Source organism: Nycticebus coucang, chromosome 23, assembly GCF_027406575.1.
Source record: "Nycticebus coucang isolate mNycCou1 chromosome 23, mNycCou1.pri, whole genome shotgun sequence".
Classification (NCBI taxonomy): Eukaryota; Metazoa; Chordata; class Mammalia; order Primates; family Lorisidae; genus Nycticebus; species Nycticebus coucang.
The window spans coordinates 12,272,870-12,283,051 of record NC_069802.1 but is presented as its reverse complement, the minus strand read 5'-3'; the positions used below and the strand labels follow the sequence as shown (position 1 = coordinate 12,283,051).

The window sequence follows — 10,182 nt, the reverse complement described above, 5'->3', positions numbered from 1 at the left end:
ACTGTGCTATGGGCGCTGACCCTGTTTTTATTATTTTTTGAGACTTTGTCTCACTCTTGGCCGGTGGGTAGAGTGCTGTGGGGTCATAGCTCACTGCAACCTCAAACTCTTAGGCTCAAGTGATCCTCTTGCTTCAGCCTCTTGAGTAGCTGGGACTATAGGTGCCTGCCACGATACACAGCCAGTCATTTGAATTTTAAAAACCACACACCGGACACTGGCCATACGTAGGCAGTGAGCACATAGAGATAAAAGGCCAGTTTTTTTTTTCCTACAGAAGCTCATGGCCTCATCCAACGGTGCTGAAAATGAGGCCTTCTCATAGCATTGTCCAGAAATCTGTGAAAAATGCAAGCGAATCAGAAACCCAGTCATCTGTATCCTAACAAGACCTCTGGGGCAGGGGTTCTCAACCTGTGGGTTGCGACCCCTTTGTGACAATGAAAATACATTGTGGCATTAGGAAGGTTGAGAACCACTGCTCTGGGGGATTCTGATATCACTTAAGTTTCAAAATTGGTGTAGAGACTTACTTATACACACTTGCTTACCCAAGCTTCCTTCTCGCTAATGGCACGAATTGTAAACTATAATGCAAACCCAAGCCGTGATATTTTTTTTTTTTTAGACAACAGCACTTTATTTTAAGACTTGACTTTTTTGCCATGATTTTCTATAGATTCTTCCATGATGCTATCATCTTCTTCAATAGTGACCAGGACCTTCTTGCCCACCAGATTAAAGATGTCCTCAGGAGGATAGACTTTGGGTTCGCGCACTTTCCCAGTAAGCATGTCCAGTGTCAGAATGGTGCCTTCTGGAATTTTCACTTTGGCCACCACAGACTTGCCTAGCTTTTCATTGCAGGCCGTCTCACAGGGCAGCAGCCACTTGGTTGGGGAGCCCAGGGCCCTCTCCACCAGGCGCACAGCCCGAACCAGCTCGGCCAGTTCTCCAGGGTCCAGTGAGGCTGAGTGGTCACTCCCCTTCCAGGTCTTGTCCAACGTGATGTGACGTTCCAATACCTTGGCCCCCAGAGCCACTGCAGCCACAGATATGGCTATGACTGTTTCATGCCCAGAATACCCTACAGGAATGTCAGGAAAGACCTTCTGGTATTCCGAGATGACCCACAGGTTGACGTCCTTGGGCTGCAGCGGGTAGGCGCTGGTGCACTGGAGGAAGCAGAAGTTGGGGTTGAGGGGCTTCACGATCTGATAGACCTGCTTCATGGTGTCCATCGACTGCATCCCGCTGGAGATCACCACTGGGAGACCTCGTCCATGCCGGAGGCAGTGAAGAAGATCTCCACCTCCTCGGCATATCTCTGCAGCTCCCGGTACTGGTCATGGCTGCACTCCAGGTGCCGTTTGTGCTCCCTGTATGTCTTTCCCTAGGAATGCTTCGAAGTGTACGGCCTCTCCAAGGCTTTCCGATTAAACTTGAATTCCAGCTCACTCTTCTGGAACTTGGCACAGTCAGCCCCACACAGTCCTTGGCGGTACGGATCATGCGCTTGGCCAGGTCCAGGTCTCCCTGGTGGTTCTGGCCGATCTCGGCAATAATGAAGCACGGGTGTGGCTGAAAATGGAAATCATTTTGAGCTTTCTGGACAAGCTGCAAAAATCCTGGGAAAATCACTCCTGTCCTTGCTCCAGGGCCAACGATAAAGGTAGGTGGGTGTTCCTGGACTGTCTACAGTGGCTCCAGTTTATCTGAGCAGATAAAACAACATATGGAAATCACTCCTAAGGGTGAGCCCCTGCGGGCCTGGCCCCCACCTTGGCAGGACCTCACTCAAACCTGGTCTGTGAGCAGGGAGGCCGCGCCAGTGCCTCTGCGGGGAGGTGTCTGAGAAAGTCAGCGCTATCAGTCCTCAAACCACATCACAGGCCTCTGGCCCTCTCCTCTCTCTATCAAAGCTTCCCACTTGGTGCAAAAAGAGACTGGAGGGATAAAATGAAAATTAACTAAGATCAGAGTGTTCAGAGACAGCACACATCCTCCACCCTGAGAAGTTCTAATTGTCATTGGCTTTCTAAAGACTACCTTAGCTGCCTTCTTGTAAAGAACTTTCAAATGATTCTTTTCATCCTTGTGTTTCTTCATGTCTTAATTTTCTGTCCAGTTAAATATTAATTTTCACTCAGTCCAGTTAAATATTTGGCGAGAACCTAGAGGTAAACCAAGCAGGACAGGATGACTAAGATTCAGTGCCCACTCTCATGAAGCCTGTATTTGGTGATATTGCACAGGCACCAGCCATCACTGGAAGGCTGAACTATGTGCCAGGCCTTGAACTAGGTTTTGAGGGTTCAGAAATGGGCACACTCAGGAGCCTGTGCTGAAGGACCTCGTCTTATGCAGGACTGTCGTGGAGGTGAGAAGGCGTTAAGAAAACACAGAGGCAAGAAGGATGGAATCTCCCTGAAGGAGCTGAGGACATCTGGAAGGAGGATCTGCCTCGGAGCTGGATTGGCCACATGAAGCGTGGTGGACAGAGGAATGACATGTGTCAACATAGTGTCTAGAGGGCGGGGAGAGGTTTGTGGTGGCTCAAGCTCAGGTTTTACAGCTGAAGGTTAGGATTGCTAAAGTAGGCTAGGGCTAGGTTGTGAAGAACTTCTTTTTTTCAAATTGCAGAGTAATATGCAGTTACAAACAACTAGGTCACATTATTTGCATTAGTTAGGGAAAGTCCCTATTGTTGCTGTGCTCCTCACCCATGAGGTGTGCCACATGCCCTACGCTGTGCCTGTTAAGTGACAGCACATCGTCCCCCTCTCTCTTCCCCTCTCCCTCCTTCCTCCTCCTCTCACCTCCAACTTGAACTTAATTGAACTTTTCTCTTGTGTGGGCATGTATTTGTTCATCTACTGGCATCATGTTAGAGTTGAGTACATTCGATAGTTGTTTTTCCATTCTTATGACACTTTACTAAGGAGAATATTCTCTAACTCTATACAGGTTAATACGAAAGATGTAAAGTCTCCATCTGTTTTGTGGCTGAAGAGTATCCCATGGTATACATAGACTACAGTTTGTTAATCCATACTTGGGTTGATGCCACGTCTTGGCAATTGTAAATTGAACTACGATAAATGATCAAGTGCAAATGTCTTTATGATAAAAGGATTTTTTTTCCTTCTGGGTAGATACCTAGTAATGGGATTGCAGGATCAAATGGAAGGTCTAGTTTGAGTTCTTTTGAGGATTCTCCGTATTTCTTTCCAAAGAGGCTGTATTAGTTTACAATCCCACCAACAATGTAAAAGTGTTCCCTTCTCTCGGTTATGAAGAATTTCATATGCCACATGGCAGGCTTAGGAGTTGAGGCATGATTCTGGAAGGAGTAGAAGTTTATAGGGTTCTTTTTTGTTTTGTTCGTTTGTTTGTTTTTTGAGACAGAGTTTCATTATGTCGCCTTAGGTAGAGTGCTGTGACATCACAGCTCACAGCAACCTCTAACTCTTGGGCTTAAGTGATTCTCTGGCCTCAGCCTCCCAAGTAGCTGGGACTACAGGCCCCTGCCCCAGCTATGTTTTGTTGCAGTTGTCATTGTTGTTCAGCAGGGCTGGGCTGGGTTTGAACCCTCCTCCCTCAGGGTATGTGGCCAGTGCCCTAACCACTGAGCTTCAGGCACTGAGCCAGTGGGGGTTTTATTAAGTGGGGAAGATATGGTCAGATCTAGGTTGTAGAAAACAGTGTGAAGGATGGATTTGATGGGATAAAGGGAAGAAGTGGGTGTTCTAGTTATCAACCACCTTGTAATAAATGACCCAAACTTACTGACTGAAAACAGTGGTGACTTTTATTGCTCACAGTTTTGTTAGCAGAGCGCCACCTCTGCTGTGCCATATAGGAGAGTCACAAAGGTGTAAATTAAAAGAGGCTGGTTTATTGGGACCACACAACTAGAAGGTTATTTTCAGAGTGTACGCAATAGACCACGAGAAACTGAAAAAGTCAGAGGTGATGTGAGTGGAGGGGAGAGGTTATTTAGGATATAAGAGAATTAGCCGTACAACAGGACACTGTGCTAAACGCTCAGGGGGGAGTTACAGGCAGAGTGCTTTGTACAGCAGGTCGCAGGGGTCATTGACACTCTCGCCTCTATTCGCTTCATTTGCCAATCCTCCATCCCTCAGCCGTTCTGAATGTCGGCTGGTAACAACTCACAGCTGTTCCTCTCTTTGGAAAATTGCCCTTGACCAAACAGGAGCTGTCTTCCAGGGAGGGGATATACTCTGCCCCCAGATTGTTTTGCACAGGGCACAAAGGCCACCCCTTGCCTGCAGGTGGGACTGACTCAGTGGTACCGTTAGTGTCTAGCACTTCTTTGGACTGAAGCTGGTCAGCAGGTGAGCGCACATCCTGGCTTGCTACCTCTCCTGCCCTGTGAGGCATCCCTGTGCAGCATCCCGGCATGGCATCCCTGCACGGCATCCCTGCTGCCCTTCTCCTGAGGGCACACCCAGGAGACGTACTTCTTGGAAACCCAACGTAAGAAACAGGCAGAGAAAATATTCAAATAGGAGCTGGCATTTCCAACGGGCTCTGTTCCGCCACCCTTCTTTCATTACGCCCTTTTCTCCATCTATTTGCAGTTCACATTTCTCTGCCTATAAATTAGTTTCCCTTCTTAAAGATTTTTCTGCACAACTGGGCAGATTTGTGTAAGAATCCTTTCAGGAGTGTCCAGCCTGTGGCCGTGGTCCACGTGTGTGTTTTGTGAAGACGTCGTCCTTATCTTTCCTGTCGGACATCGTGAAAAGTGGGCACGGACTTTGCTTTTGCTCATCAGCTTTTGTTAGTGTTTGCGTATTTAATGTGTGGCTCAAGACAACTCTTATTCTTTCCTTGCAGATAGATTTCTTCAGGCCCACAGAAAGACTCATCTGCCAGGGTGTCCAACCATTTTTCTTCTCTGCCACACATTGAAAGAATAAAAAAAGTCTGGATCCCTGGCTGACGGTTCTTTCCATGGGCCCAAAGAAGTCTTTCAGAAAGAAATCTGAAAAAGATTCTGGGTTTTTCAGAAGGGAAGCGAACGAGATAGGATTAACCCCTAAAGATAATGACCTCAGTCTTGTAAAGTACTAGTTGTCCTGTGGACAAAGAACATGACTATGAGTTTGAGACCTGGCACAGTAGACATCTATTCCACTTTTCTTTACCACCCCTGGTACAGCCTGGCCATGTTCTTCCCATGGGGCTCCATTTCTCATTCAGAAGAAATCATGTAACCAAATATCAACCAATCAGAACATGATATAACCCGGAGCCAATGATGGGGTCCTAGATACATACATGGGTCACTACAAAGGTTTTTTTTTTTTGAGACAGAGACTCAAGCTGTCACCCTAGGTAGAGTGCTGTGGCATCACAGCTCACAGCAACCTCCAACTCTTGGGCTCAAGCGATTCTCCTGCCTCCACCTCCCAAGTAGCTGGGACTACAGGTGCCTGCCACAATGCCTGGCTTTTTTTTTTTTGGTTTCAGCCAGCATTGTTGTTTGGCGGGCCTGGGCTAGATTTGAACCCACCAGCTGAGGTGTATGTGGATGGCGCCTTAGCCACTCGAGCCACAGGCACCAAGCCACTACAAAGGTTTTGAGACAGGCTGTGTTATGGTCTGTCATTTCACTTCCAAGAAACCCAGTCGACAGTCCTTTCTGATTCACCCAGGCAAGTTTCACCTTGCTTGGCTTATTACTAGAAGGACTTCATTTGCTTCTGTCTGTGTGGATTTTATGTTAGTTGATTTTTGTGTATCTCAAAACTTTCAAAATGACCCCTGACGTATCAAGTCAGGCTAATTAGAGGCAATCAGACTCCATTAAAGACTTTGCTTGAGTTGTCAGAGAAGGTGTCTGCTTTTGTTCCTTGGGTGGGAGTCAGGAAGTATGGAGCCCCAGGAGTTGCTGGCAGCTACTGTTTCCTGGGGAGGGAGGCGGAGGAACCTGAGCTAAGAGGTAGAGGCAGCCTCTGCCGCCACGTGAGCTCCTGTATGTGGCTGTGCCTCTTTTCTATGGACTCTGTAGTTACAGGAGCCAATAAATATCTTTTTCTTAAGCTAATTTGAGCTGGGGCCTCCTACTTGCAAACAAAAGAGACCCAACTAGAATATGTACATCCATGGAATATTCCTTCAAATGAAGCACTTGGTTTGTTCTCCTCGGAGATTCACTTGCTGTTTGTCAGACACATGCAGTGGATAAGAAGGATTTACACGGATAGTTAAGCAGAGCTAAAGCTCCTTAATTAGAAAGACTATGAAGCAAAAGGAGACAGTGTTGGCTGAAGGAAGACAAACAGGTGGGAGAGAAAAACGGGAACTCTTTCTTACCCAATCCTGCCACAAAGTCACCCCAAGATTGGCCGTGGCCCATGACCTTCCGGTGCAGCCTCATGTCTGATTCACAGGAGAGCATGCCAGGCGGGGCCAGCGTCCGCTCCATCCTGGCACACCAGTGCCATCCCACAGCAACTCTGCACAGATGCTCCACCTGCTGTCTCGTTTCCATTGTGTCTTTGGAGATGTTTCTTTCTCTCCTTCCTTTTTTTATCTTTGTTCAGGGATCTGACTACACATTGGAGCCATCCCAGGGGAGAGTTAGACAATAAACATGCAGACAGATAACATGTGTCATGACAGGTGGTAACAAGTTTTGTGAAGAAAAAGCAAGGAAAGGGGGTTAGAAGGGATGGGTGCTATTTTACCCAGTGTGGTCAAGGAAGGCATCTTGGAGGAAGGATGTTTGAATAAAGACTCAAGTGGAGCAGAAAAGTGAGGTATGTAGCTTTCTGGAGAAGTCTCCCGCACAGAAACCTTCTCCCCATCACAGAGTGTCATCAGCTGTCATTTATAGTCTCAATGTGCATCCACTGGACAGGCTGCCCCAACTTCCCTTGCAGAAGAGTGTCTGGTGGGGGCTGGGGCGAAAGGGAGACAGATGCTGACCACAGATGGGAATCCGCCTTCTCAAAACTCCAGCTGCCCAGAAGCTGTGTGGTAACCATGTTGGGTCCTGGAATAGAGGAAGGGCACTAGGGGATAACTGGGGGGTGGGGGGAGGGCATCTGAATAAAGTCTATAGTTTAAAGTAACATTTACCAATGTTGATTCATCTAGTTTTGATAAATGTACTGTGATTGTACTAATGATAATTATATTAATTATAATATAATATAAATCATAATATAATATTAATTATATGAATGATACTCAGATTAGGCAAAGCTAAGTGATGGGCATGGGGGAATCTCTGTATTATTTTTGTAACTCTTAATCTAAGATGATTTCAAAATAAAAAGTAAAACAAAAACAAATGCAATCCACTTTATACTAACAAATATTACTGAAACTATAATATATTAGGCTGGGTGCAGTGGCTCTCACCTGTAATCCAAGCACTCTGGGAGGCCAAGGCAGGTGGATTGCTTGAGTTCACAAGTTTAAGACCAGCCTGAGCAAGAGTGAGACCCCATCTCTAAAAAAATATATATCCAGGTGTGGTGGCAGATGCCTGTAGTCCCAGCTACTCGGGATGCTGAAGCAAGAGGATCACTTGAACTCAAGAGTTTGAGGTTGCTGTGAGCTATGATGCCATAGCACTCTACTGAGGGTGACAAAGTAAGACTCTGTCTCAAAAAGAAAAAAGAAAGAAAGAAAGAAAGAAACTACAATATATTACTGCAACGAATCAGTCAAGACCTAGATAAATGAAGAAATACATCATCTTTATGGATTGATAGATTTGGTATATAAAAATAACAATTTCTTCGGGCGGCGCCTGTGGCTCAGTGAGTAGGGCGCTGGCCCCATATGCCGAGGGTGGTGGGTTCAAACCCAGCCCTGGCCAAACTGCAACAAAAAAATAGCCAGGCGTTGTGGCGGGCGCCTGTAGTCCTAGCTACTGGGGAGGCTGAGGCAAGAGAATCGCGTAAGCCCAAGAGTTAGAGGTTGCTGTGAGCTGTGTGACGCCACGGCACTCTACCCAAGGGCGAGGTACAGTGAGACTCTGTCTCTACAAAAAAAAAAAATAATAACAATTTCCTATAGCTTTGATATAATCCCTCCTAAATCCCAGTAGGTTTTATTTATGGGTAAAAATTAGTGATTCCAATTTATATGGAAAAGCAAAGGACGAAGATCACCAAACACAATCTTGAAGAATATGCTAGGTATCAAGACTCACTTAACACTACCATAATTAAGACAATGACAATAGAAGTATAACAGAGACTGGGACAAAATAGATGGTCCAGAAACAGACCACACAGTCCCTAGGTTTATGATCAAAGGACAATGAACCGTAAGATAAAGAATGATCTTCATATGTAGCCCTGAATTAACCGGATATCCACACAGGAAAAACAAATCACAGCTTTTACAATACACAAGCCTATACTGGTTACTTTTAAGGAGCGTGTTTAGTGACAAGAAAAGGACATGAGGGTGCTTTGGGGTCCTGGTAATATTTTATTTCCAGATCTGGGTGTGGTATTAAGAGATGTACTTGTTTATGATTTGTATACTTTTCTTTTTTTTTTTGAGACAGTTTCACTATGTTGCCCTCACTAGAGTGCAATGCTGTCACAGCTCACAGCAACCTCAAACTCTTGGGCTCAAGCAATTCTCTTGCCTCAGCCTCCCAAGTAGCTGGGATCACAGGCGCCTGCCACAAGGCCTGGCTATTTTTTGTTGTGGTTGTCATTGTTGGTTAGCTGGCCGGGTCCAGGTTCTAACCTGCCAACTTTGGTGTATGTGGCTGGCATCTTAACTATGTGCTACGGATGCCGAGCCTATTTGTATACTTTTCTATATATGTGCTATACTTCAATGAAAGTCTGTTAAAATGTGCCAGGTGAGGTGGCTCAGGCCTGTAACCTTAACAGTCTGGGAGGCTGTGGCAGGTGGACTGCCTCAGCTCAGGAGTTCAAAACCAGCCTGAGCAAGACCCTGGCTCTACTAACAATTGAAGAAAACTGGGCGTGTGGCAGATGCCTGTAGTCCCAGCTACTTGGGAGGATGAGGCAAGAGAATCCCTGAGCCCAAGAGTTTGCTGTGAGCTATCACACCATAGCACTCTATAGGAGGCAAGAAAGTGAGATTCTGTCTCAGAAATAAATAAATAAATAAAGTCCGTTAAAATGCTGTATAGATTAATTGGAGAGAAAAGTCTAGATTGAGATTACATGAATAAGTCTGATGACAGGGGTGGTGCCTGTGGCTCAGTGAGTAGGGTGCTGGCCCCGTATATCGAGGGTGGCAGGTTTGAGTCTGGCCCCGGCCAAACTGCAACAAAAAAATAGCTGGGTGCTGTGGTGGGCGCCTGTAGTCCCAGCTACTTGGGAAGCTGAGGCAAGCGAATCACCTAAGCCCAAGAGCTGGAGGTTGCTGTGAGCTGTGATGCCACCGTACTCTACTGAGGGCGATAAAGTGAGACTCTGTCTCTAAAAAAAAAAAATTCTGATGACAGAATTGTATTATCTACACCATTGTATCATCTACTCATGTCTAACAATTATTCCAAAATTTAGCAGCTTAATACAACAAATATTTATTATCTCATACGGTTTCTGTGGGTCAGCAGCCTTGGCCTGGATTAGCTGCATAGCTCTGGTTCAGGGTGTCTTACCAAATTGCAGACAGACTGCTGACTGGGGTTACTCACCCGAAAGCTTTCCTGGGGCTGGCAGGTTCATGGCCACGCTCATCTGCCTTGCTGGCTGGCCTCTGAGCCTTGCCAGCTGTTGGTGGTTCTTCAGTCCGTCAGGATGTGGTCTTCTCCACAGGCTGCTTGAGTGTTGCCAACATGGCAGCTGGCTTCCCCCAGAGTGAGTGCACCAAGGGGAAAGGGAGCCCACGATGGAAGCCACAGTGTTTTTGTTTAAAAACCTGACTGCAGAAGCAACCTTCTGTCACTTGTGCTGTGTGCTACTGACCACACAGATCAACCTCCGTATGGTGGAAGCAGACTGCCCAGCGGTGTGAGCCCAGCTGGAAAGGATGATTTGGAGCCAAGCTGGGACTGCCTTCCATACCCATCTTCCTCAATACCCCTTGCAGAATATTTATAGAAATTCTAACATTTTCAAACTTCCTATCTCTCCCGTTATAATTCATTAATACATACAAAGATTTCCCACTGCTTTCAAACTGGTGATCCCATTGGAA

The 10,182-nt window shown here is 46.3% G+C and overlaps 1 pseudogene across 1 annotated transcript; it reads right to left on the bottom strand.

Moving 5' to 3' along the window:
* Positions 1–614: 614 nt before the first annotated feature.
* On the bottom strand, positions 615–4,428 carry LOC128575796 (sialic acid synthase-like; annotated as a pseudogene). Its single transcript, XR_008377170.1, has 2 exons — positions 4,180–4,428; positions 615–1,581 (listed from the first exon to the last, which is right to left on the bottom strand). The product of XR_008377170.1 is annotated as a sialic acid synthase-like (transcript).
* Between the last annotated feature and the right edge of the window lie 5,754 nt (positions 4,429–10,182).